Source organism: Piliocolobus tephrosceles, chromosome 15, assembly GCF_002776525.5.
Source record: "Piliocolobus tephrosceles isolate RC106 chromosome 15, ASM277652v3, whole genome shotgun sequence".
Taxonomy (NCBI): domain Eukaryota; kingdom Metazoa; phylum Chordata; class Mammalia; order Primates; family Cercopithecidae; genus Piliocolobus; species Piliocolobus tephrosceles.
Window position 1 is genome coordinate 3,886,146 of NC_045448.1, and position 27,566 is coordinate 3,913,711.

Consider the following 27,566-nt stretch of genomic DNA (forward strand, 5'->3'; position numbering starts at 1 on the left):
TCCAGCTCTCAAGGCCCCATCAGGGACCCTCTTCCAGCTCTCAAGGCTGCATCAGGGACCCTCTTCCAGCTCTCAAGGCCCCATCAGACTTTCTTCCAGCTCTCAAGGCCCCGTCAGGGACTTTCTTCCAGCTCTCAAGGCCCCATCAGGGACTTTCTTCCAGCTCTCAAGGCTGCATCAGGGACCCTCTTCCAGCTCTCAAGGCCCCATCAGGGACCCTCTTCCAGCTTTCAAGGCCCCATCAGGGACCCTCTTCCAGCTCTCAAGGCTCCGTCAGGGACCCTCTTCCAGCTCTCAAGGCTGCATCAGGGAGAGCAGAACACACATCCCAGGCTTCTGCTTGTTCCTGGCACGACCCCTGCCTCGCCTCTCCCCTATCAAATGCCACCATTATCTATTTGGGAGCCATCAGGATAACTTCGACTGTCCCTTGTCCTGTGTTATGGGCCACCTCAGAAAGCTGTTGTAGCTTTCCAGGGCATCTCTCTCCCCGTGAACTGTAATCCCCCTTTCTGACGCAGGATGCAGGCTGGTTCCATGGGCATCCTTCAAGGACATGTGTAACATGAAGTTTTAACTAAGAGCCCTGCAATCAGACCAAGGTCTGGTTTAATGTGCTGAGGTTGCCATCTTGAACTTCTTAATCATCTTTAACAAGGAATTTTCGTTTGTAGCTAGTTCTTTTCCGACCCTCAACTCCGACTTCTTGATTCCTAAAACCCACACCGGGTGCCCCCCGGCATGTGTCATTTGCAAACTCTCTCACCTCTTCAACTCTCCCACTGCTTTCTGTACAGCAGCCTTGTCCTGAAGGACTCTGCTTCCCTGCAGTCTCCCTAAGGATTGGCTGTTTTCTCCCCATGCTCTTTCGCCATGGGCCTGGATGTTAATGGGGTTTCAGTCATCCCGGCTCCCCACTGCACTTGTGGATCATTCTCGGTTCTTCCTTTCAAAACTCTCAGGTATGAATCTCACATCATCAAGCCTGTGTCACTGTCATCTCCAGATGCTGGGCTTCCCACCCCCACCCCCATTCCTTAGGCTCCAGTACTGTTACTCTCTCCAACAGCGCTTGTTTGAATTGTTGCTGATTTCAAAATCGTTGCCAGAACTTCTTGCAATTCCTGGCCTTTTACTTCCTTGACCTCTTTGCCTCCTATTTGTCCTGCAGCCCATCTCAAGTGCTTGTTCACAAGGTCACACCCCTGACTCTGCCATTGCCAGTAACTGCAGTGCCTTCGTGGCATTGGTGTCTACTGTGAGGCCAGCTCCTGTTTTACCGGCTCAATCCTTCTAGTAACCTAACATCGGCAGTGCTTTCACTTATGTTCCTTGAACACTGATTCTTATGTTTTATGTTATGTCATCTATTTCATGTTACATTACATTATGTTACATTAATGATATCAAGCATGCCATTGCATTAACCATAACTCTTTGCACATAACCATTTGCAAAGTCTCCTCTGCCGTCAGCTGTTCTCTGAATGCTTCTCTGCATCCTCCACCTGCCCACAGGCAGCTTCCTTTTTAATCTGCTTCCCTCCGTTCTTCTCAAGAATTGGCTGTTTTCTCTTCCACACTCCTCTCTTGCCTAGTTGGAATAATATGCCTGCTCATACCTGCACCACACAATGGAATGTGCCTCTGGAAAAGCCAGCTGCCTGCTGCCCATCTGCCTGTAGCACAGTGGCCACTGACTTGTCGTGGGGCACTGCACTGCTTGGTCGGGTATTCTGAATTTCCTTAGTACATTTGCTTTCCTTCTATGGATTTTTAAAATATCATTCTCTCTCTCAAACTACCTTTTTGGCCGATGACCCTGCTTTCTATTTTAGTTAGAAACTAGTAGAAAATAGAGAACTTTCTCAGTCTTTTACCCTAAACCTAGCACAATGTGCCTGCTGGCATTGAGCCTATGCCCCATTTCCTGCCCTCCTTCTGTAACGGGGGTGGGCTCTGCTGGCAGTGAAGACCACCCTCCTTGTGGGGCAAGCACCTGAGCTCCACTCGCCCTTTGAAGGACATCGCTTCAGCCATCTTTTTTCTTTCCTTCCCTCCCCTCCTCTCCCTCCCTCCCACTTCCCTCCTTCCTTCCTCCCGCCCTTCTTTTTTCCTTCCTCCCTTTCCTTTTCCTTTCCTTTCCTTTTTTCCTTCCCTTTCTTTCTTTTCTTCTCTCTTGCTCCCTTTCTCCCTTTCTCTCCTTCTCTTTCTTTTCTCTCTCCTTCCTTCCCCACTTCCTCCCTACTCCCTCCCTCCCTTCCTTGTTTCCTTCCTTTCCCTTTCCTTCTCTCTTTTTCTTTCCTGTATTTCTCTTCAGCATCAATGCTTCCCTCTTTATAGGACCTTCCCCTCAGCACACAGACATATCCCTTCTCTGACTCTGTTTTCCCTCCTACCACTCCCATGTGTCTGTCCTTGTCTTCGTAGCAGTGCTTGTGGGCAGTTATCCACATGCGTGGTCTGCATCCTCTCCCTGAACTCCTTCATGGACGCCTGAGCCGTGTAAGTCTTGGTTCCTGATGACCTTCCTGTTGCCCACTTTCTGGTCGTTTCAGGTGACCCTGGCTCCAGCTTCCTCACCTCTGTCTCAGCCTCACTCCCTGTTCTTTCTCAGACTTCTCAGCTGCTTCTCATTTCCTTGGACTCTGAACGTTGAGTGGCCCAGGACTCTACCCTAGGGAATCTCTGCCTTTTGAACCTCAGAATCACAGCTTTCTAGACCATTGCCCCTGACAACTAGACCATTGCCCCTGACAACTCCCCAGCCCAGATATGTTCCTGAGATCCCAAATCACAGAAACTGCTTGGTGATCTCTCTGCTTGGCTACCTGAGGGCATCTCAAATCAGTTCCACCTGCATCTCAGTAAATAGCTTAATTCTTCCAGCTGCTCATGACAGAAATCCTGTAGTCATCTTTTTTTCCCACCTCTTCTTCTTTTATCCCATATTCAACATAGCAGCAAGCCGTAGTGGGTCTACCTTCCATACAGACTCAGGCAGCCTGCTCCCACCTTAATTGCCACCACTGAGGTCCAGTTTGCTGGATGGTAGCAGTGGCCTCAAAGTTGTTTTCCTTGGATTTTCTCATGTTTTCTTTCCTTACTTTACTGTATTTTCAACTTGGCAGGTAGGGGAATTTTTTTTTTTTTTTTTGAGACAGAGTTTCACTTTGTCACCCAGACTGGAGTACAGTGGTGTGATCTCAGCTCACTGCAACCTTAGCCTCCCAGTTTCAAATGATTCTCCTGCCTCAGCCTCCCAAATAGCTGGGATTACAGGCGTGTACCACCATGACTGGCTCATTTTTTTTCCCGGTAGATATAGGGTTTCACCATGTTGGCCAGACTGGTCAAACTCCTGACCTCAAGTGATATGCCCGCCTTAGCCTCCCAAGGTTCTGGGATTACAGGCGTGAGCCACTGTGCCCGGAAGGGATCCTTTCAAAACATAAATTTTCACATCACTTTTCTGCTCAGAACTCTGATAGCTTTCCATCTCACTCCAAGTCCAAGCCGACCTTGTAAGAGTCACCTACAAGACCCTGCAAGGGTCCCTCCTTCCATCTTGGCTGACCTGCTTCAGGTCCAGGGGATGTCATGGGCCGGAATCACCTCCTGAGCAACCCGTAGCCTTTGCCCTGCCCTCTCCCTCCTGCTGTGACTTCCTTCCTACAGATACCTGCAGTGTGCTGCCTTGCTTCATTCATGTCTCTGCTCAGATATGCCTGTTGCAGTTTCTATGGCTCTTAACATTCCTTGTTTCTTATCCCTGCTTTATTTTTCTTCATTGCCCTCATCATTTGCTAAAGTAACAGGTACCTTATGGATTTATCTTTGTTCCCCCCCTCACTAGAATGTGAACTTTATAAATGCAGGAATTTTTATGTGTCTTCTTTATTTCTTTATTCCTGCATAGGACCTGGCCTATAGTGGGTGTTCAGAGACTGCAGAGCACCATCATGACCCGGAAGGTGTATAGGACTTGCAGCCAAGGGACTGGGGTTCAAATTTCAAATCACACTCCAGAGCTAAGCTTTGGGTGTAGTGTTTAGGTACTCTGTCCCACTGTTTTATTTTCCATAAAAAGGTTATTATTTATTTCTCAGGGGTCACAACACTAAGATTGTCACTGCTTGTAAACATTGCAGAGATGCACAATTGCAATGTTTTCTAAATAAAAGCAAAAAGGGGCCAGTGAGCTTGCAAAAACCGTGCCAAATCCTTGTGCTAAACTGTGTGCATTTAACTCCTGGAAAGCGGCTTTTGGCCCATTTGTTCTCATTTAAAGTCTTTAAAATTTCCAATGAGCTTGAGCCTTGCTTTCCTAGGCTGCAACAACTGGAAGCAGATTGGGAATAAGGAGGAAGTGGGCAGAGGCTATCTGGTGGCCTTGGTGACCAGCAGCTGAGGACCCATTGATACCCAGGTGGAGAGCGAGGTGCCGATTCTCCTGAATCATGAGAGCAAAGAAATCACACATTCTGAGGCCACGAGCTGTCTGCTTTCACTGCGCCTCCCCTCTCATCAGTATGGAAGAAAATCACCATGTGTGTGAATGTAACAGCTGGGGCTCATGAAGACCTGAGACAGGAGAACCAGGATAATATATATTTCAAATGTTCTCTTTCTTAAGGCCATTCCATGTGTAAAATGTTTTAGAAAGATTTCCATCCCATGTGGTTAATTTTTCTTAAGGCCTTGGTTTTCAGAGAGGTAAGCTTGCCAAATTTGAGCATTCCACTGATGGGGAATGTATCTAATTCCCCCAAACCTAGGTAAATTCTTCCCTAAATGGTATATGATCTGTTAAGGAGTTTCCCAACTGAGTTTAGGGAATAGATACTAACTACAAAGCATACAATTAAAGAGCAGTTAAAGCACTAGCTCTGCCACAACTACCAGGAATAACAGGATGACCGAAGCAGAGGACCACACGTGGGCTGGGACAGGTGGAAAGTATTCCAAGACGGCGCTGCACAATGGCAAGCTCATTGCAGGCAGGGAGCTCCACCTAGCCCTCTTTGCATCTGCTCTGAAATGCTTACCCTGTGGGAGGTACTCTGAAAATGCTTACTGACTGACGTCTGTAGGGCTGAGATTTGGTGGGAGAATAATACAGCTAATTGTGTGTGTGCGAAAGGGTTTGGTGTGAAACACAGCTACTTGATCTAGATGAATGGAAAGCTGTGTGGGGGAATTGTGAGACATCCTTATTGCTATATGGGCTATAGCAGAGGATTTAAACAGCTGGTGGATAGGGCAGCACTCCAGGATGTTGGCGTCCACACGAGTTCCTGAGCTGAAGTCTGCAGAGCACCACGATGACCCGGAAGGTATACAGGACTTGGAGCCACCATGACCTGGAAGGCATACAGGACTTGGAGCCACCATGACCCAGAAGGCATACAGGACTTGGAGTGGAGGGATCAGGATTCAAAGCACATCTCACCATTTTATCTTCCATAAGCAGTTATGATTTACTTCTCGGGGTCACAACAATAAGATCACCACTGCTTGTAAACATTGCAGAGGTGCGTGAGAGTGTGTGTGCACATACGTGTGCACCTACTGTGTACCACACGTGATCTGGTGAGTAAAGCATGTCATAACAGTGGCGTATTTTGAAAGATTTTTCTGACTGCAGAATGACAAGGCATGTAGGAAGGAATGAGGAAGAAAAACATACTAAACTAAAAAGAAATTCCCCTCAATAGCACTTTGTGTTGCCAAATATTTGGTTATTTTACAGTTCTGCCAAAATGAAATGTAGAAACCAAGTTCTGTTGAAATGACATCGCAGTATTTTCTGAAGATTTATAGTTGCAGAAGAAGGTACGTAAATGTACATGTAAAAAATGTAAAATTATTAACTTAGTAAGAATCTGGCTTGGCCTAGCAATGTGGGATGCATTTCTACCCTTGCCAGGCAATCTGGACAGTTAGGGAGACATAACTTAAAAATACTAGCTTTCATCTACTGTATGTGCGGGGTCATTACGTATCCAGAGTTACCTCTTACTGTACAGGGCTATTCACTTTCAAAAATGCCACTTTCAGCTGGGCATGGTGGCTCACGCCTGTAATCCCAGCCTTTTGTGGGGCAGATCACCTGGGGTTGGGAGTTTGCAACCCACCTGACCAGCATGGATAAACCCCGTCTCTACTAAATACACAAAATTAGCCAGGCATGGTGGTGCATGTCTGTAATCCCAGCTACTTGGGAGATTGAGGCAGGAGAATTGCTTGAACCTGAGAGGTAGAGGTTGTAGTGAGCCAAGATCACGCCATTGCACTCCAGCCTGGGCAACAAGAGCGAAACTCCATTTCAAAATAAAATAAATAAATAAATAAATAAATAAATAAATACCACTTTTAGTTCAGAGCCCACCTCTGTTTTATTACAAAAGATGTCCCAGTATTATTGGCAAAGGCAAGAGCACTGACTCAGATTTTTTTTCTTTAATTAATTTATTTTTAAAATCTATTTATTTTTATTATACTTTAAGGTCTGGGATACGTGTGCAGAATATGCAGCTTTGTTACATAGGTATACATGTGCTATTGTGGCTTGCTGCACCCATCAACATGTCATCTACATTAGGTCTTTCTCCTAATGCTATTCCTTTCCTTGCTCCCCAACCCCCAACAGGCCCCAGTGTGTGATGTTCCACTCCTGTTCTCATTGTTCGACTCCCACTTATGAGTGAAAACAGGTGTTGTTTAGTTTTCTGTTCCTGTGTTAGTTTGCTGAGAATGATGGTTCCCAGCTTCATTCATGTCCCTGCAAAGGACGTGAACTCATTCTTTTTTCTGGCTGCATAGTATTCCATGGTGTATATATGCCACATTTTCTTTATCCAGTCTATTATTGATGGGCATTTGGGTTTTTTCCAAGTCTTTGCTATTGCGAATAGTGCTGCAGTGTAAACGTGTACATGTGTCTTTATAGTAGTGGGATTTATAATCCTTTGGGTATATTCCCAGTAATGGGATTGCTGGGTTAAATGGTATTTCTAGTTCTAGATCCTTGAGGAATCGCCGCACTGTCTTCCACAATGGTTGAGCTAATTTACACTCCCATCAACAGTGTAAAAGCATTCCTATTTCTCTACATCCTCTCCAGCATCTGTTGTTTCTGACTTTTTAATGATCACTGCTTTAACTGGTGTGAGATGGTATCTCATTGTGGTTTTGATTTGCATTTCTCTAATGACCAGTGATGATGAGCTTTTTTTTTCATATGTTTGTTGGCTGCATAAATGCCATCTTTTGAGAAGTGTCTGTTCATATCCTTTGCCCACTTTTTGATGGGGTTGTTTGTTTTTTTCTTGTAAATTTAAGTTCTTTGTAGATTCTGGATATTATCCCTTTGTAAGATGGATAGATTGCAAAATTTTCTCTCATTCTGTAGGTTGCCTGTTGAACTCTGATGATAGTTCCTTTTGCTGTGCAGAAGCTCTTTAGTGTAATTAGATCCCATTTGTCAATTTTGGCTTTTGTTACAATTGCCTTTGGTGTTTTAGTCATGAAGTCTTTGCCCATGCTTATGTCCTAAATGGTATTGCCTAGGGTTTCTTCTAGGGTTTTTATGGTTTTAGGTCTTTCTTCTAGGGTTTTTATGGTTTTAAATCTTTAAACCATCTTGAGTTAATTTTTGTATAAGGTGTAAGGAAGGGATCTAGTTTCAGTTTTATGAATATGGCTAGCCAGTTTCACCAATACCATTTATTAAATAGGGAATCCTTTCCCTGTTACTTGTTTTTGTCAGTTTTGTCAAATATCAGATGGTTGTAGATGTGTGGTGTTATTTCTGAGGCCTCTGTTCTGTTCCATTGATTTATATATCTGTTTTGTTACCAGTACCATGCTGTTTGGGTTACTGTAGCCTTGTAGTATAGTTTGAAATCAGGTAGTGTGGTGCTTCCAGCTTTGTTCTTTTTGCTTAGGATTGTCTTGGCCATATGCGCTCTTTTTTGGTTCCATATGAAATTTAAAGTAGTTTTTTTCTAAATCTGTGAAGAAAGTCAATGGTAGCTTTTTGGGAATAGCATTGAATCTATAAATTACTTTGGGCAGTATGGCCATTTTCATGATACTGATTCTTATTCATGAGCATGGAATGTTTTTCTATTTGTTTTTGTCCTCTCTTAGCTCATTGAGCAGTGGTGTGCAGTTCTGCTTGAAGATGTCCTTCACATCCCTTGTAAGTTGTATTCCTAGGTGTTTTATTCACTTTATAGCAAGTTTGAATGGTAGTTCACTCATGATTTGGCTCTCTGTTTGTCTATGATTGGTTTATAGGAATGCTTGTGATTTTTGTCCATTGATTTTGTATCCTGAGACTTTGCTGAAGTTGCTTATCAGCTTAAGGAGTTTTGGGGCTGAGATGATGGGGTTTTCTAAATATACAATCATGTCATCTGCAAACAGAGATAATTTGACTTCCTCTCTTCCTATCTGAATAACCTTTATTTCATTTTCTTGTCTGATTGCACTGGCCAGAATCTTATTATTTTGAGATATGTTCCATTGATACCTAGTTTATTGAGTGTTTTTAGGATGAAGGGGTATTGATTTTTATCAAAGGCCTTTTCTGCATCTATTGAGATAATCGTGTGGTTTTTGTCATTGGTTCTGTTCGTGTGATGGATTATGTTTATTGATTTGTGTATGTTGAACCAGCCTTGCATCCTAGGGATGCAGCCAACTTGATTGTGGTGGACAAGCTTTTTGGTGTGCTACTGGATTCGATTTGCCAGGATTTTATTGAGGATTTTTGCATCAATGTTCATCAGGGATATTGGCCTGAAATTTTCTTTTTTGTTGTTGTTTTCCTGCCAGGTTTTCGTATCAGGATGATGCTGGCCTCATAAAATGAGTTAGGGAGGAGTCCTCTTTTTCTATTGTTTAGTTTCAGAAGGAATGTTATTAGCTCCACTTTGTACCTCTGGTAGAATTTGGCTGTGAATCTGTTTGGTCCTGGGCTTTTTTTGGTTGGTAGGCTATTAATTACTGCCTCAATTTCAAAACTTGTTATTGGTCCATTCAGGGATCTGACTTCTTCCTGGTTTAGTCTTGGGAGGGTGTATATGTCCAGGAATTTATCAATTTCTTCTAGATTTTCTAGTTTATTTGCACAGAGGTGTTTACAGTATTCTCTGATGGCAGTTTGTATTTCTGTGGGACCAGTGGTGATATTCCCTTTATCATTTTTTTATTGTGTCTATTTGATTCTTCTTTCTTTTATTTTTTATTAGTCTGGCTAGCAGTCTATTTTGTTAATCTTTTCAAAATACCAATTCCTGGATTCATTGATTTTTTGAAGGGTTTTTCATGTCTCTATCTCCTTCACTTCTGCTCTGATCTTAGTTATTTCTTGCTTTCTGCTAGCTTTTCAATTTGCTTGCTCTTGCTTCTCTAGTTCTTTTAATTGTGACATTAGAGTGTTGATTTTGGATTTTTCCTGCTTTCTCCTGTGGGCATTTAGTGCTATAAATTTACCTCTAAACACTGCTTTAGCTGTGTCCCAGAGATTCTGGTATAGTGTGTCTTTGTTCGCATTAGTTTCAAAGAACTTATTTATTTTTGCCTTAATTCTGTTATTTACCCAGTAGTCATTCAGGAGCATGTTATTCTGTTTCCATGTAGTTGTGTGGTTTTAAGTGAATTTCTTAATCCTGAGTTCTAATTTGATTGCACTGTGTTCTGAGAGACTGTTATGATTTCTGTTCTTTTCCATTTGCTGAGGAGTATTTTACTTCCAATTATGTGGTCAGTTTTAGAATAAGTGCTATGTGGTGCTTTTTGTAGGTCTCTAAGGACATGCTTTATAAATCTGGGTGCTCCTGTATTGGGTGCATATATATTTAGGATAGTTAGCTCTTCTTGTTGCATTGATCCCTTTACCATCGTGTAATGCCCTCTGTCTTTTTTTTTTTTTTTTTTTTTTAATCTTTGTTGGTTTAAAGTCTGTTTTATCAGAGACTGGGGTTGCAAACCCTGCTGTTTTTGGCTTTCCATTTGTTTGGTAAATCTTTCTCTATCCGTTTATTTTGGGTCTTTGTGTTTCTTTGCACATGAGATGGTTCTCCTGAATATAGCACATGGATGGGTCTTGACTCTTTATCCAGTTTGCCAGTCTGTGTCTTTAAATTGGGGGTATTTAGCCAATTTACATTTAAGGTTAATATTGTTTTGAGTGAATTCGATCCTGTCATTATGATGCTAGCTGGTTATTTTGTCCATTAGTTGATGCAGTTTCTTCACAGTGTCTATGGTCTTTACATTTTGGTATGTTTTTGCAGTGGCTGGTACTGGATTTCCCTTTCCATTTTTAGTGCTTCCTTCAGAAACTCTTGTAAGGCAGGCCTGGTGGTGACAAAATCCCTCAGCATTTGCTTGTCTGTAAAGGATTTTATTTCTCCTTCACTTATGAAGCTTAGTTTGGCTGGATATGAAATTCTGGGTTGAAATTTCTTTTCTTTAAAAATGTTGAATGTTGGCCCCCACTCTCTTCTGGCTTGTAGAGTTTCTGCAGAGAGAGCTGCTGTTAGTCTGATGGGCTTCCCTTTGTGGGTAACTGGACCTTTCTCTCTGGCTGCCGTTAGCATTTTTTCCTTTATTTCCACTTTGGTGAACCTGATGATTGAGTGTCTTGGGGTTGCTCTTCTTGAGGAGTTTCTTTGTGGTGTTCTCTGTATTTCCTGAATTTGAATGTTGGCCTGTCTTGCTAGCTTGGGGAAGTTCTTCTGGATATTATCCTAAAGTGTGTTTTCCAACTTGGTTACATTCTCCTCGCCACTTTCCTGTACACCAGTCAAATGTAGGTTTGGTCTTTTCACATAGAACTATATTTCTTGGAGGATTTGTTCATTCCTTTTCATTCTTTTTTCTCTACTCTTGTCTTCACGTTTTATTTCATTAAGCTAATATTAAATCTCTGATATCCTTTCTTCCTCTCTGTTGATTCAGCTATTGATACTTATGTATGCTTCACGAAGTTCTCTTGCTGTGTTTTTCAGCTCCATCAAGTCATTTATGTTCCTCTCTAAACTGGTTATTCTAGTTATCAATTCCTGTAACCTTCTATCAAGGTTCTTAGCTTCCTTGCATTGGGTCAGAACATGCTCCTTTAGCTCAAAGGGGTTTGTTATTACCTATTTTCTGAAGCCTACTTCTGTCAGTTTGTCAAACTCATTCTCCGTCCTGTTTTGTTTCCTTACTGGCAAGGAGTTGTGATCCTTTGGAGGAGAAGAGGCATTCTGGTTTTTGGAATTTTCAGCCTTTTTGCACTGGTTTATTCTCATCTTTGTGGATTTATCTACCTTTGGTCTTTGACATTGGTGATCTTCGGATGGGGTTTTTGCATGGTTGTCCTTTTTGTTGATGTTTGTGCTATTGCTTTCTGTTTGTTAGTTTTCTTTCTAACAGGCCCCTCTGATGCAGGTCTGCTGGAGTTTGCTGGAGGTCCACTCCAGATACTGTTTGCCTGGGTATCACCAACAGAGGCTGCAGAACAGCAAAAATTGCTGCCTACTCTTTCCTCTGGAAGCTTCATCCCAGAGGGGCACCCACCAGATGCCAGCCGGAGCTCTCCTGTTTGAGGTGTCTGTCAACCCCTGCTGGGAGGTGTTTTCCTGTCAGGAGGCATGGCGGTCAGGGACCCACTTGAGGCAGTGTGTCCCTTAGCAGAGCTTGAGCGCTGTGTGGGAGATCCGCAGCTCTCTTCAGAGCCAGCAGGCAGGAATATTTAAGTCTGCTGAAGTTGTGCCCACAGCCGCCCTTTCCCCCAGGTGCTCTGTCCCAGGGAGATGGAAGTTTTATCTATAAGCCACTGACTGAGGCTGCTGCCTTTCTTTCAGAGATACTGTGCCCAGAGAGGCAGTCTGGCTACAGCGGCTTTGCTGAGCTGTGGTGGGCTCTGCCCAGTTGGGACTTTCAGGTGGCTTTGTTTATGCTGTGAGGGGAAAATGGCCTACTCAAGCCTCAGGATTGGTGGACATCCCTCTCCCCACCAAGCTGGAGCATCCCGGGTTGACTTCAGACTGCTGTGCTGGTGGCGAGAATTTCAATCCAATGGGGTGGGAACCACTGAGCTAGATCGCTTGACTCCCTAGCTTGAGACCCCTTTCCAGGAGAGTAAACGGTTCTGTCTTACTGGTGTTCCAGGTGCCACTGGGATATGTAAAGAAATTCCTGTGGCTAGCTCAATGTCTGCCCAAATGGCCACCCAGTTTTGTGCTTGAAACCCAGGGCCCTGCTGGCGTAGGCACTGGAGGGAATCTCCTGGTCTGTGGCTTGTGAAGACTGTGGGAAAAGTATAGTATCTGGGCCAGATAGCACCGTTCTTCATGGCACAGTCCCTCACAGCTTCCCTTGGCTAGGAATTTCCCAACCCTTTGCAATTTCCAGGTGAGGTGATACCCCACCCTGCTTCCGCTTGCCCTCCATGGGCTGCACCCACTGTCTAACCATCCCAATGAGATGAGTTGGGTACCTCAGTTGGAAGTGCAGAAATCACCCACCTTCTGTGTTGATGTTGCTGGGAGCTGCAGACTGGATCTGTTCCTATTCTGCCATCTTCCTTTACTTTGCTTTCTATGAGTTAGACTGTTTTAGATACTTCATGTAAGTGGAATAATACACTATGTTTCTTTCTATGACTGTTTTATTTCGCTTAGCATAATGTCCTCAAGGAACATCTATGTTGTCACATATTGCAGGATTTTTTTTTAAGATGAATACTATTCTATTGAATGTATATCACATTTTCTGTATGCATTCATCTGGTAATAAACATTGTAGGTTATTTTCACATCTTGGCAGTTGTAAATAATGCTGCAATCAACATGGGATTGCTAATATCTCTGAGATCTTGATTTCAATCCTTTTGGATAAATACCCAGAAATGGGTTTGGGTTTGTGGGATCGTATGGCAGTCTTATATTTAAAATTTTAAGGAACCACCATACAGTTTTCCATTGCTGCTGCATCATTTTGTGTTGCCACCAACAGTATGAAAGAGTTCCAGTTCTCCAGTCTTCATGAACACTTGTCTTTCGTTCTATTGACAATTGATACCTTAACAGGTATAAGGTGATATCGCATTGTGATTTTGATTGCATTTCTCTGATTATTAGTGACATTGACCATACCTTCATATGACTTTTGGGCAATGGATTGTCGTCTTGGGAGAAATGTCTATGCAAGTTCCTAGCCTCCTTTTAACCAGGTTATTAGTTGTCTTGCTATTGATTGGTAGGAATTCTTTATACATATTGAATAATAACTGCCTTAGTTTGGTCCTTTTCTAGTTCATTGAGATGTATAGTTAGGTTGTTTATTTGAGATCTTTCTTCTTTTAAATGTAGGCATTTGTTGCCACAAACTTCCCTCTTAGTACTGTTTTGCTGTGTCCCATAAATTTTGGTATGTTTTATTTTCATTTTCATTTGTCTCAAGATATTTTCTAATTTCCCTTTTAATTTATTTTTTAACCCATTTGTTTGTTCAAAACTGTGTTGTTTAACTTTTATATATTCGTGAAGTTTTCAGTTTTCTTTCTGCTGATAAATTTCTAGTTTCATTCCAATGTGGCTTCACGATGAACTGAGGGTGGATTCTGGTCAACAGCCGGGGACAAACTGAGGTCCTCGGTCCAACAGCCCTAGAGGAACCAATGCCTTGGAACTGAGCATGCAAGCAGCTCTTTCCCTAATCGAGCATTCGGATGAAACCACAGCCCTGCCCAACACCTCACTGCAGCATCGTGGAAGAGCACAAAGCAGAGGCCTTGTTATACCACTTCCAGACTTCTGAGCCACAGAAACCATGAGATTGTCAATGCATGCTGTTTTAGGCCACTGTGTTTTGCAGTAATTTATAACACAGCAATAGATAACTAACACAAGTGACCTACCTAAGTCAAGTACCTTGAGATCTTATCTAAATTGAGATTAAATGAAGACAATGAAAGGATTAGAAAAGATTGAATCCACCAATCTCATCTAAGAAATATACTCAGCAAATTTAAACATAATTACATGCAGCAAATGACAAATGGTATCCAGTAGGCTTTGATATTAACTTTCAATTTCATCCCAAATGAAGAATTTTTAAAAATTAGTTGCATATAAGAGTCTTTGTTCTGGTCCACTCTGAATTCCTCCTTTCCATGTTGCTCAGATTCTGTGTGACTACCACCACCATGACAGGGTTTTCTTAAACCTGTTCCCCATGACTGAACCTATTTCTATTTTGGAAAGAAAAAAGTCTCCTTTTATGTACTATGTCTTTGCCAATAGAATTCCTAAGGGGGGGCATTTATTGTAAAGGCTTTGAAATCTTATTGCCTGAATAACTGATGTGTTTGTGATTATTTATAAAGTGTCCCTTGTCAAAAGTTTTAGAAATTAAAATCTTAGATGTTGTTATTCTCTTTCTGCCCTAGGACATTCTTAAAATGGAGATGTGTTGTCTGTTATTTCTACTGAAATATTTTGAAATAAATAATGAGCCAGCAGTTTTATATCATGCCATCTGTGCAAGATAGAACTTTGTAGAAAACTACTAGCTACAAAACAAAAAATCCTATAGCCTTTGTTATACAGTGCAATGGAAACTGAATGCTGTTTTACAGAATTAAACAATATCATCTATTCTAATTTTCCTTAAATAACCAAAGAGATTGGTTTAAATTATTGTCTAACAGCTTTTTGATTGAAGGTGCATTTTAAAATTTCCAGAATGCATCTAATGAAACAACCTTTTGTGTAACTATTCTATTCTGGAAAAGAGTTTGTGTTTTGTAAACATGTAATTCACATAATATTTGCTGCAGATCATGTTAGAGAGTATGCAATTTTTTTTACTCAAATGTGAAATAAGTATTTCAGGTCAAAAAGAGTCACCATGCGTATAAAGAGAAAGATGAATCTAAAAGTACATATGAGAACTTCGGTAAGTTATTCAATCTCTTTCGTCTTTAGTTGCTTCATTTATTCTAGAAATGAGTGAATGAACAGCTAAGGGTATGAATAGCTGATGAGTATCACATAAATAAATGCCCAAGTTTTCCATGAACATTGTTCTATTTCCTTTCTACAATGGTTTTGTAAAACAGAAAATTATTTATATTTTATTGATGGTAAAGCTGAATCTCATCTTCCTTTTTTTTATGAAGTGATTAAGTAAAAAGTAAGATAAAGTAAGTGAAAACATACCAAGAGATACCAAGAAAAGGGCTCTTTATGAATGTCTAAAGAGTAATTATTTTACATCTCATGAGAAATAATTGTTAATTTTAAAATAAAGGTTGTTTCTTTTGGCCAAGTCAATTAAAATACCTTTTTCTGATGAAATCTGCTGGTTATAATCACACGTTGCTTTAAGATCCTTCTTCTGAATTGAGCCAAACCCAAGCAGATATTGATTCTTGTAAACATTTTACTGGCGTACATAAACCATATTATTTATTGAGTGATTTTGGTTTACTTTATTGTTCCTTTACTGACACAACTGTTTTTGCCTTTCTGTCAGAGCCACAGACTGTTATTTTCTTGCTTCCGTTTGTTTTGTTCTGTTTTTCCTATGTTGACTTTGGTAAAGTTCCCACTAAATGGCTATTGTATTAAGCCTTCTACTTTGGGGCCATACTAACTGTTTTGCTGATTGTGATGTACTTTAGCATGGCCTTTAGCTACCAGATATGTCACTGTGCAAATACATTTTTTAGTTTATTCTTACAGCTTGTTGCAGTTACATCATCTTATGGAAGATGCTCAAAAAGCAGCATCCTTAGACGATGGCCCTTGGTTTTCAGGTTAGGCTATTTGGAAACTTGGTTGATAGTATCCGGGACATGTGGAGATTTTGAACCACCTCCCTGTGACTGGGGATTTGGGACACTCATTTTCAGCCATGAGTGTCATATCAATAGAACCCTGGGCCATTGGCTATAACTGAAGCCAATGTGGTTGCTTTTTTAAATTTTGATTCCTTTTCTTTTTCCCCTTAGGTTCCAGTTTATATCAAGTAATATATTATCCTACTGCCTCCCAAAATTTTACTCAGTTTATCCTTAATCGTAGGTTTAGTTAATGCCTTTGGTCCTTCTACAAGGATGTCCTTATAGAATCTAGTAATTGAACCAGCGGATGGAATTGGCATCTCTTAAATTATAATTCCTAGTAATTCTCTCCCTCCCTTCCTCTCATCCTTCCTCCCTCCCTCCATTTCTCTTTCTCTAAAATGAATAATACAGTTAAAAGACTTAGTAAGCTCTTGAGAAAAACTATGGTAGCATTGTTAAACACGTCAATTTTTAAACCAGCTTGCCTGAGTTCAAAGCCAAACCCTACCAATTATTAACCTTGGGCAAGTTACTTAACCTCTCCCTGCTTCCATTTCTTCCCCTGCAAAGTGGGGATGTTAAGGATAGCCCTTCATCTCATGGTGTTATTGCTAAGATTAAGCAAATTAAAATATCTAAAGCCCTTAGAGCACTACATAACACATAGTAAGTGCTAGCAGAATGTATGCTATTTTTACTACCAATTTTACAAAATAGTCCAGTAAAGTGTCATTCACTACATTTTGAAATGTACTGGATAACATTTCTAGATCCATCAGAGCAAAAACAGCATGCAGGTGTTCATTGTAAATTTGAAAACTACAGAAAATTCACTTGGCTCTTTTTATTTGCTTCAAATTAGAAATGTATCAACCTTTATTGATTGGAAATCTAATAAGTATTTGAATTTTAAGTCTGGACATCCATAGTTGTATGCTAGAGACATGCAGAGTGATCAATATTATTCAGAAACACAAAGTGACTGTCAAAACTATTGTACAGTCCTGGAAATAAGATGGACCAGGGATTGACTTTTAGTGACAATGATAAAGCCCTTGATACTGCTTTTGTTTTGCTGACTTAAAATTGAACCATGTTTTATTTAATAACAATTATGCTTTTTACTTGTAAAATGCATGTAAAGAAAGTTAAGAAATACCAGGGGCAATAATATCTGATTCTTTCCCCTCAAATAAAATGATCTTATGAAGTACATCACCCAGTTTAACCTGCACACATGTACTTTTGTGTTGTTCTCCAATGTTTTCAGCAAAACCTCTAGTCTTAGTAACCTGTTTGCAAGGTTCCAGCATAATACTGGATATTACATACATAACATAGTATTGGGTTCAGCAGTACCAGTCTTGAACTATTATACCCACCGAGAACCACTGAGAATAGTTAATAGCAGTTCACAGGAACGTCCATGTTTATCTCCTGTGTGTGTGTGTGTGTGTGTGTGTGTGTGTGTGTGTGTGTGTCAGGAAGAGAAATGGATGAGGGAGTGCTGGGGAATAGTTAAGATATAGATACAGAAAGGGAAATCTTTAAAACTTCAGACCCCAGTCAGTCTTGTGAGGAGTGAGCAGGAAAAAGTCCACCCCATTCATCAGCCTTTGCTAGAATTTGCCAGGCAGCTCAGAATGCGAAGGGATGAAGACTGATGGCGTGGAGGTCTGAGTGTTTCCATTAGTGAACAGGACCATAGCAGCAAACACAGGGCAGAACAGTCCCAGAGGATCAATGAATGGTGGCAGACATTTTGCAAGCATTATGAGAGAAAAGCAAATCCTTCTTAGGAATTCTGTTGGCAAAGACATAGCTCATAAAATGAGAGTTTTTCTTTCCAAAATAGAGATAGGTTCAGACACAGGAAACAGGTTTAAGAAAACCCTGTCGTGGTGGTGGTAGCCACGCAGAATCTGAGCAACATGGAAAGGAGGAATTCAGAGAAGACCGGAACAAAGACTCTTATATGCAACTAATTTTTAAAAATTATTTGTTTGGGATGGAATTGAAACTTAATGTCAAAAGCCTACTGGACACCTTTTGTCATTTGTTGCATGTAATTATGTTTAAATTTGCTGAATATATTTCTTAGATGAGATTGGTGGATTCAATCTTTTGTAATCCTTTCATTGTCTTCATTTAATCTCAATTTAGATAAGATGTCAAGGTATTTGACTTAGGTAGGTCACTTGTGTTAGTTATCTATTGCTGTGTTATAAATTACTGCAAAACACAGTGGCCTAAAACAGCATGCATTGACAATCTCATGGTTTCTGTGGCTCAGAAGTCTGGAAGTGGTATAACAAGGCCTCTGCTTTGTGCTCTTCCACGATGCTGCAGTGAGGTGTTGGGCAGGGCTGTGGTTTCATCCGAATGCTCGATTAGGGAAAGAGCTGCTTGCATGCTCAGTTCCAAGGCCTTGGTTCCTCTAGAGCTGTTGGACTGTGGGCCTTTTTGTCCCTGGCTGTTGACCAGAAGGTACCCCCAGTTCATTGTCATGCAGGATTCTTCAAAGTGGGAAGCTGCCTCATCAAAGCTCAAAAGACAGCACATCAGCCAGCAAGATGGAAGTCACAATCTTTTGTAACCAAATTAAGGAACAGAGGTTCCCTCAAGTTTGTCACATTTTGTTGGTGAGAAGTAACCCCAGGGGGATTTTACAAAATTGTGATTATCAGGAGGTATAGATCATGGGGGACATCTTAGGGACTGCCTGCTACCCTGTTTTTCACTTTTGCAGTTAGGGAATTATATGACAGAGTAGGTAAAACTAGGCAAGCTGTTTAAATGAAATAATGCAATGCCAAGTGTGTTATTTGGTGTCCTGTAGGAGCTTGAATATAACAGGTACCCTTTCTTCTTCACTTTGGTAATTCTCATTATGACAGCAGCTACCCTTGAAAAAGGACCACCTCTAACTTGGGCACCAAGACCTTTCTGGCCTGGCCTCTGACTCTCCTTTGCACCCTTCACTCGTGAACCACTCTGGACATTTGCCAGCTTCTCTATGTGGTATGTGCTTCCCCTTCCCTCTCATATCAATGCCCCTTCATCTCCTGGCAAATCCTACTCACCTTTCAGCCATCACCTTACATTTCACTTGGTCTGGGACGTCTTCTCTAACCTTCCTACCTCTGGGCTTGAGGTGTTTTCTTGATGGATTTCCATTGCATTTGATTCTTACCCTTATGCTGCAACTTCTGTGCTGCAGGCCTGTGGTCCAACAGCTCTAGAGGAACCAACTATTACTGCTTCTATGATTACTACAGTTACTACTGCTGCTGAAGCTTCTACTTCTACTGCTAATGCTATTACTACTATTGCTAGTACTACTGTTACTGCTGCTGCTAGCAGCTTCTACTACTAGTAGTACTTTTATTACTGCGACTGCTACTATTATAGCTGATGCTACAGCTTCTACTACTATTGATGCTTTTGCTGCTACTATAATCTTGCTGCTATTAGTATTATTACTACCATCTAATATTTATTGAGCAGTAAAAAACAGGTGATATTTTAGTGTTTATACATGAGCTTATTTAATCTTTTCAAGTTGAAGAGGTAGTTATTATCTTCTTTTTAGAAATGAATAAAGAAGGCACAGATAATGTTATTGTTATTATGTTATTTTTAGACATGAAGAAAGAAGGCTCAGAAAAGTTAAAAAGTTGTCCCAGAGCTTAAAAAAAAAATTGATCTCATAAAATAAAAAGAAGAACAGAGGAAACTGTAGACTGGGAAGGGAAGTTGGAAGGGTGGAAAAGGCAGAGATTTGTTGAAAGGTACACAATTACAGCCAGATAGGAGGACAAGTCTTAGTGTTCTATGGCACTGCAGGATGACTACGGTTAACAATAATATACAGTTTCAAAAGCTAGAAGGAGGATATTGACTGTTCCCAGCATGCTCAATAATGATGATGGATATGCTAATTATCCTCATCTGATCACTATATATGTATCAAAATATTACTGTGTACTCCATGAAAACGTGCTATAATATTTGTCAATTTCTAAAAAAAAAAAAACAAACAAACAAACAAAAAAAAAGTTGTCCTTGGCCATATAGCTAGTGTTTGTTTGCCTTTTATAAGCTTTTCTAGATTGCAAGTTTCAGGAGCTCAGCTACCTTATTTAGGATTTTTATTTTGGTAGATTCAAAATTGAACACAGTGATCAATACAGACCAGTTGGGATTACTGCTGAATAAATTAGAACAAAATATTGTAATATTTTGTGTGAAGATTTTAATTTCTGAGTGGCTGAGTTTTCTCATTGTATAGGACAATAATAACACCATCTCTGCAGGATTGCTTAAACTGGTAAGTGAATGACTGTGTCCTGATGCATGGTAAATGCCCAGCAAATGCTGCAATCATTACAATGCAAAGTGGAGAACTGAGCTATGGCAATATGTTCTGCAACTTAAAGAGGGGTGTCCAGAAGTTCCTAAGAATAGTAAGATTGTTTAGCCTGTGGATGTTATTTTTTCCTTAGATGCAGTTAAAAATTAGACTGTTGTGAAAAAGGTCTCAAAGGATCCATAGTCTAGTTGACTGTGCCCTTAAATCTTGCCGTATTGCTGAATTGGAGAACAGGAGATTTTATCAGTGTGGGGTGTGGTAGAAATTGCAGGGCTCTTGTGTGGATAATGAAATGCTGTCTATGGTTGTGGTGGTGGTGGGGTATTGGTCTTTATCCCAGGCTCTTTGCCTACCAGCTTTAGAGACTCCTGGCAGCCTTCCATGGATTAACAGTGTTTCAATTACCTTCTAGGGTTAAGTCGAGTTTTATTTTGAATTCACAAGTAGCGCTTGGTTGTGCTAGTTGCCTTCTCTCCTTATTAAGTGTTGCTTATCTTGAACAAGTAATATTAGGTTACCAGGAAATGTTTCTGGTTCTCAACTTGTGTTTCTGGCTTCACGAGAAGCTGAAAAATGCCTTAAGTGTCCCAGAATTCAAGTTACGGGGAGCTGAAGCATGCTGCTGTGCAGTTACCCTTTAGACTTCCCAAATCAGCTGTCTGATCCCGTACCTGATGCTTTCCTTTGCTCACCTTGGAATCCGTGAAGTTGAACATTGTCAAATGCTACTTTGAAAATGCAGTGTTATTATTCTTCGCAGCAAGAATGACTTCAAAAGTGCCTCCAGGTTATCTCGGCATGGCCTCTCCTGCCCAGTCATCTTCAACTTTGCTTTGCCAGGGGTTCTTCTAACTGTGTCTTTCACAGACCTTGCCAAGTTCGTTTGGTGGCTGTTGTTACACTTGCTGGCCTAGAGACCTTTGGTTTATAGTTTTGCCCTTTTAAAAATAATGGAGTCATGTTTTTCTCCCTTTAATCCCTCATTAACCTACTGAACTTTTCAAAATGCCATTGAGGGAACCAGTGGTTAACTTTTTCCCTTCTCTAACATTCTGAAGCATATTATCAGCACCCAAAAGTTTGTCGTCTTCTCCATATTTAATCATTTTAAAAATTTCTATTATCCACATGTTGTATAATGGCGCTTATGCCATTTTCTGGCTCTACTGTTCATTTCCAAAGATGGATAATCGTCTTTCGACTTTAACGAGAGGCCAGTGACTCTGCAAGGGAGCGGTGCGGCTGGCCCTTCCCTACTGTGGTTACATCAGTTCGGTGCTTTCTGGAGGCTTCTTTTTGCTCTTGTTCCTGCTCACACCTTGGATTTAAAATTGTGAATGGAAGTGGGAGAACGTCAACTCTTTTCTAATATTGTGCTGTCCATTAAATAACAGACTGAACCCCCAATAAAGACTCAAAAATTCTGAATGTTACATTATTTAATGAAATCCTTTAAACCGTGTTGATGCTACCTAAAACAATCTCAACTCACGCAACTCTGCATTGATGCAGTTTTACGAAACAGGTTAATATTGAGCCCTGAATGAGTTGCACGCTTAGCTCCATCCATTTCACCCTCTTATATTCTATTTGATGTGTTATCAGTTTTCATCTAATGCGATCATTGATGTGGTTTGATTAAGGTCTACCATATTGCTACTTACATTTTTCTATGGGAGGGTCTCATCTAATTTTTGCTCTCCAAATTGTTTTCTCCTCACAAGCTTTTGGATGAATCAAATACATTTTTCATTCTTTTTAAACTTTTTTTTGTACTTTTTAAAGTGTTTGTTTCATGTATTACACTATACATCTTTATTACTGTCTACTTAGATTTGATATTAAGCTACTTTATTTAAATAAAAATTCACTTTTGTTAAACTTATATCTAAGTATTTTATTATTTTGAGTCTACTGTACATTAATATTAAAAATTTTATTTTCTTTATTTTGCTGGAATGAGAAATACAATTTCATTTTGTATATGACCTCATATTTGAAGATACTTTAAGTTTTTCTACATAGACAGTTACAACAGCAGTAAAGAAAGAAAAATAAGCCAGCTTAGTGACTCAGTGTATTTTCTAATGAAGACTACAGTTCTTCAAACTGAATGGATCATGTCAAACCTTAGTAGTCATTGTTAAGGTCTCACAGCCGTCACCTGAATGTGACCTGACAGTGGCTTCTGGTTTTACCAGAATTCCAATCCATGTTCCTCATGGATTTCTTCAGTGATGGCATAAGTAAGTGAGCTGGAAATCTGAGGCTACTCTCTACGTCTCTCTAGAAGAATGACTTTTGTTGTGAGCACTCCTCAGTGATGGCCTGGATACTTCTAGAGCCTATCGGAATGAATGGTGTACACAAACAGCTTTGCTGAGAGGAGGGAACTTTTTCTCCCTCATGTCCTCTGGCGTCTCTTTAGTCAGCCAATACTATAAGAAAGTTTCATCACATTTTCTTTCTTTACTGAGCCCATTAACCTCTATGTTGCAAGCTGTCATGTCAAATGGTTACTAGCAGATTATGGATAACAGCGACCCTGTCTTCTGTAGTTGAGAGGAGCTTTGCTTTAGATTAAGCAGAGTAAATGGCTAGTTGCTGCAACCTCTTCTCCTTGTGAGCAGATTTCATAATGTCACCTGGGAAAGACATGGCCTGACAAGAAAGCTTGATCTCCATGGACTAGGGCCAGAAAAATGTAGAACATCTTCAGTGACATGGAGTGGTTTCCAAAATATTTAACATTAGTGCCTTTTAAATACCATATGGAGTAAAAAAAAAAAAAAAAAAAAAGTTTTTTTTTTTAAAGTTTTTCTACATAGACAATGACAATAGCAGTAAATAAAGACTGTTGGACTTCTTTCTTTCCATATGCTACTTCCTTTTCTTGAACTGCACTGGTCAGGCATCTCCAATACAGCTTTTGTGTTGGTATTGTGTATCTACACATAATATGTACAAACATTATTAACCCCATATACACTGTTATAAGTATAGATTTAGCAGTAATATGTCTTCTAAATAAATTATGGAAAAAAGAAAGCCTATTTGCAGTCTTTTAAATTTGCTGAAATATTTTCTAATTCTGGTGCTCTTTACTACTTTATGTAGATCCATGTTACCATCTTCCTGATGTCATTTCTTTTAGTCCTGAAGAACTTCCTTTTAGCAATTTTTTTTTTTTTTGAGACGGAGTCTGGCTCTGTCGCCCAGGCTGGAGTGCAGTGGCCGGATCTCAGCTCAATGCAAGCTCCACCTCCCGGGTTTATACCATTCTCCTGCCTCAGCCTCCGGAGTAGCTGGGACTACAGGCGCCCGCCACCTTGCCCGGCTAGTTTTTTATATTTTTAGTAGAGACGGGGTTTCACCATGTTAGCCAGGATGGTCTTGATCTCCTGACCTCGTGATCTGCCCGTCTTGGCCTCCCAAAGTGCTGGGATTACAGGCTTGAGCCACCGCGCCCGGCCCCTTTTAGCAATTTTTAAATTCAGGTTTATTGGTGAATCATCTCAGTTTTAAAAAAATCTGATGTGTCGTTTTCAACCTCATTTTCCAGAATATTTTCCATTAGCTATAGATTTATTTCAGTCCTTACAACTGTGTTCCATTGTCTTCTGCCCCACATCATTTATGACGAGTAGTCATCTGCTACTCCTTTCATTCTTTTCTCTAAATGAAAAGTGTTGTTTCTCTGTAGGTACACACAAGATTTTCTTTTTAACTTTGGCTTTAGCAAATTTATAGATTAGCAACAATTATGATAGGGCAGTTGTGGTTTTCTTATTATTTGCTTAGGTTTCAATGAGTTTTTCGACTTATTAGGTTATACTATATTGAGAGTTTTTTCAGCCATTGTTTCTTTGAATATTTTATTTTCTTACCCATTGTATCTTTCTTCTCTTTCTTTATCATGAAAGATCAAGGGTGGCAACAGCACATTTGTTAGGGTGCTTGACATTTTCCCACAGTTTACTAAGACTATGCTTATTTTTTGTTGTTGTTGATATAGCCGTGATGCTCTCCTTCAGAATGTGTTATTACTGTTGTTCAATCTTCAAGTTCACTTATTCTTTTTTCTGTCACTCATTCTGTTGTTAAGCACCCCTACTAAAAATCTCCTATCAGATATTGTGCTTTTCACTTTAGGATTTCCATGTGGTTTCCTCATTCTCAAATATTTTCCTATAAATCCTTAAACATATTTATAATACCTGCTCTAGAGACTTTGTCTGCTCAACATCTGCAACCTTCTGGGTTTAATTTCTGTTGACTTATTTTGCTTGATTTTTGGTCCCATTTTCTTGTTTCTTCCTATGCCTAGTGATTTTGGATTGTAATTTGAACACACGTTATACATTGTGGAGACTCTGGGTTTTTGTTCCCTTGAAGTGTGCTGAGCTTGTTTTAGGAGGCAGTGAGCTCCTCTGAACTCAGACTCCACCCTCTGGCTCTTCTGCAGTTGACAGCAGCTGAAGTTAACCCTCAGTTCTTCACTTTCTTGCTGCTTCATTTTTGTTGGGCTCCATGGAACATCTCCCACTGTGCCTGTGTATTTAGCAGTCCACCAATAAGTTGGGCAGAATTTATGTGCATGTTTTAGTGCTTCCTCTTCGGTGTCTCCCTCTCTTTCAGGATTTTACCCTAACTTTCTAGATGCTCTATCCAGAGCCACATGTGGATGGGAGAATGCCCTTTAGCAAAAAGCTGCAAACTCATAAACCTTTCCATTGCTTTCCCATATTTCAGGCATGGGTTACTATCTTTTACATGCTGTCTTTGGAGGTCTTGAAAAAAATCCTCCAGTTATTGCCTGCCTTTTAAATATTTTGTGTAGGTTTGATGATTGTCTCTGCAGCCAACCCACTCGCCATGACTACTTGCAGTTGGGCCCTTCTGAAAGATTGTGAAAATAGAGTTCTTCATATTCCACCATTCTAAAGGTACAAAGGTCAGCATCATCATAAACATTGCCATCATCTACTGTTTAATTACACTTGAGGAAATTGTGCAATGTTTCTATGTTTAATATACAGATGAGCTGCAGCAATAATAATATTCTGTACATCACTCACTGATGCAGGCTGAGTAGTGGACCTGCAAAGATGCCCATATCTAAATCCCAGAACCCATGAATATGTTATCTCACATGGTGACAGGGCCTTTCCAGATGGGACTAGGTGTAGGATCTTGAGCTAAGGAATGCTTCTGCACTTTCTGGAGGGGACCAATGTAGTCACAAGGGTCCTTCTAAGAGGATGCAGAAAGTCAGTGTGAGGAGAAGGCTAGGTGACAGCAGAAGCAGAGAGAGCCTGAGTCAGAAAGAGAAGGTGTTCCTTCTGGCTTTGGCGATGGAGGAAGAGACCATGAGCCAGGCAGCGCCGGCAGCCTCTGGAAGCTGGAAAAGGCACAGGAGTGGATCCCTTCCTGGAGCCTCCGGAAAGAATGCTTTTAGTGTAGGAATACTTTGCTTTTAGTGTAGGAAACCACTTCAGACTTCCGATCTCCCAAACTGTAAGATAATACATTTGTGTTGTTTGAAGTCACTAATTTTGTGGTATTTGGTTATGGCAGTGATAGAAAACTGATACAGTCACCAAAATTATTTTATTAGTGGCATTTTATAACCTTCACTTCTAAAAATGGCACATAAGAGATCTAATCATTTATACATATCCCTAAAGCAATTCATCACTTATGTATTTTTTATTATTTCTATTTTTTGTATTCAGATCAGTTTCTTACTAAAGATTATCCCATTGTGAATGTAGGTTTAACATTTCTAGAGTGATTGAAGATGAGATCAGCTGTCTTGAGAAGCTTTATTGAAGGGTAGAGGAAGCTTCCTTAGATGTTATCTTTGGCTTTCTTGGGAACCCCTCAGAGCACTCGCCTGCCTATTCTAGAGTTGCTGGTAGTGCATTTTCAATTTTCTCTTAAGGGGCTTATAATTCAATCTTATTTGACAACCTAAGTGGAAGCTTATACATCACTTAATATTTGTATCTTATGTTGTTTCTCATTTGTTCCCCTTTATACTATAAACTGTTTGTAACAAAGCCAGCATTGCAATTTTATTTTTATTTTTAGTGCCTAATTCGCAGAGAGAACTATTTGCCCTCCACAAGTTTGCTGTGTGCAGGTGGCATCGTGTGGCTCTCCCGGCTGCTGGTACATGAGAACACAGAATGTGTCCCCTCCAGGCCACAGTGGGGTGTCTGTGCACCTGGCTCACATGTGGTGGCTTAGAGACCATCAATGGCCTTGTTAGCAATGGAGGGAGCCTGGATTCCTCACACTTTTTAGGGCAGAGCCTGTGAGGTACATCTATACCAGACTTCGTATAGCAAGAGAAAACTTTAATTTTGTTATTCATTTTGAGACTGTTAGAGCAGCTGTTTTATCTTTCTCACGGATACATTTATCAATAGGAATATGCAGTCATCAGATTAGATCAGAAAGACTAGTTTTTGAGACTTGCTGCCGTAGCTTAGCCCTGAATTGCGGAGCATCTCCGGTATGCTGGGCACTCTAGCGTATACTCATTAAGCCCCCCTGCCATTCCTACGTTTGCACAGGAGTCCAGGCCTCAATAACAGTAAGGATTTCACCCAAAGCTAACAACCAGAAATCGATGGAATTGGAATGGAATCTAAACCCATGATTTTTCCCTGCAACACTCTATCTTTAAGGGTTCAAAATCGTGGACTACTGTAATAATTCAGTTCAACTCCTCTTTTTACAGAGGGCCATGGAAAGTAAAAGGAAGCAACGTTAGTTCCTTGCTTTTTAAAAAGTTTTGTGCACTAGTGCAGTTAACGGCAGGGGGAGGTGGGGGCATTTGACAAAGTCTGGAGACATTTTCGTTTTCAAAAGTGGGAGGTACTCCTGGTGTCTGGGAGGTGGAGACCAGGGATGCTACCGAACGGTACAGTGCACAGGATGACCGCTTTGACAGGGAAGTCCCCTGTCTCCATTTCTAGCCCCAAATGTCAACAGTTCTGAGGTTGAGAAACTCTGTTAAGGTCATTCAACCACTGCATGGCGCAGAGGAATTCAAATCCATGGAATTACTACTATATAATGTGTCTCTCCAAAAAGGCTCATTATCACTGACCAAGAAACTTGGGCTCACTATTTTAACTGATTAGTTGGGAAACTCAAGAGATACATGATGGAATAATTTAAATACTTTGATCTTTATGAGACTGTGAGCTCTTAGAGTACAAGAATGAAAGCCATTTCTTATTGGCTTTTCAATGTCTAGCAACTGGCACATTACATAATATGTTCTTACTGACAATTTATTAAATTAATGCATGAGTCATAAAGCAATTTT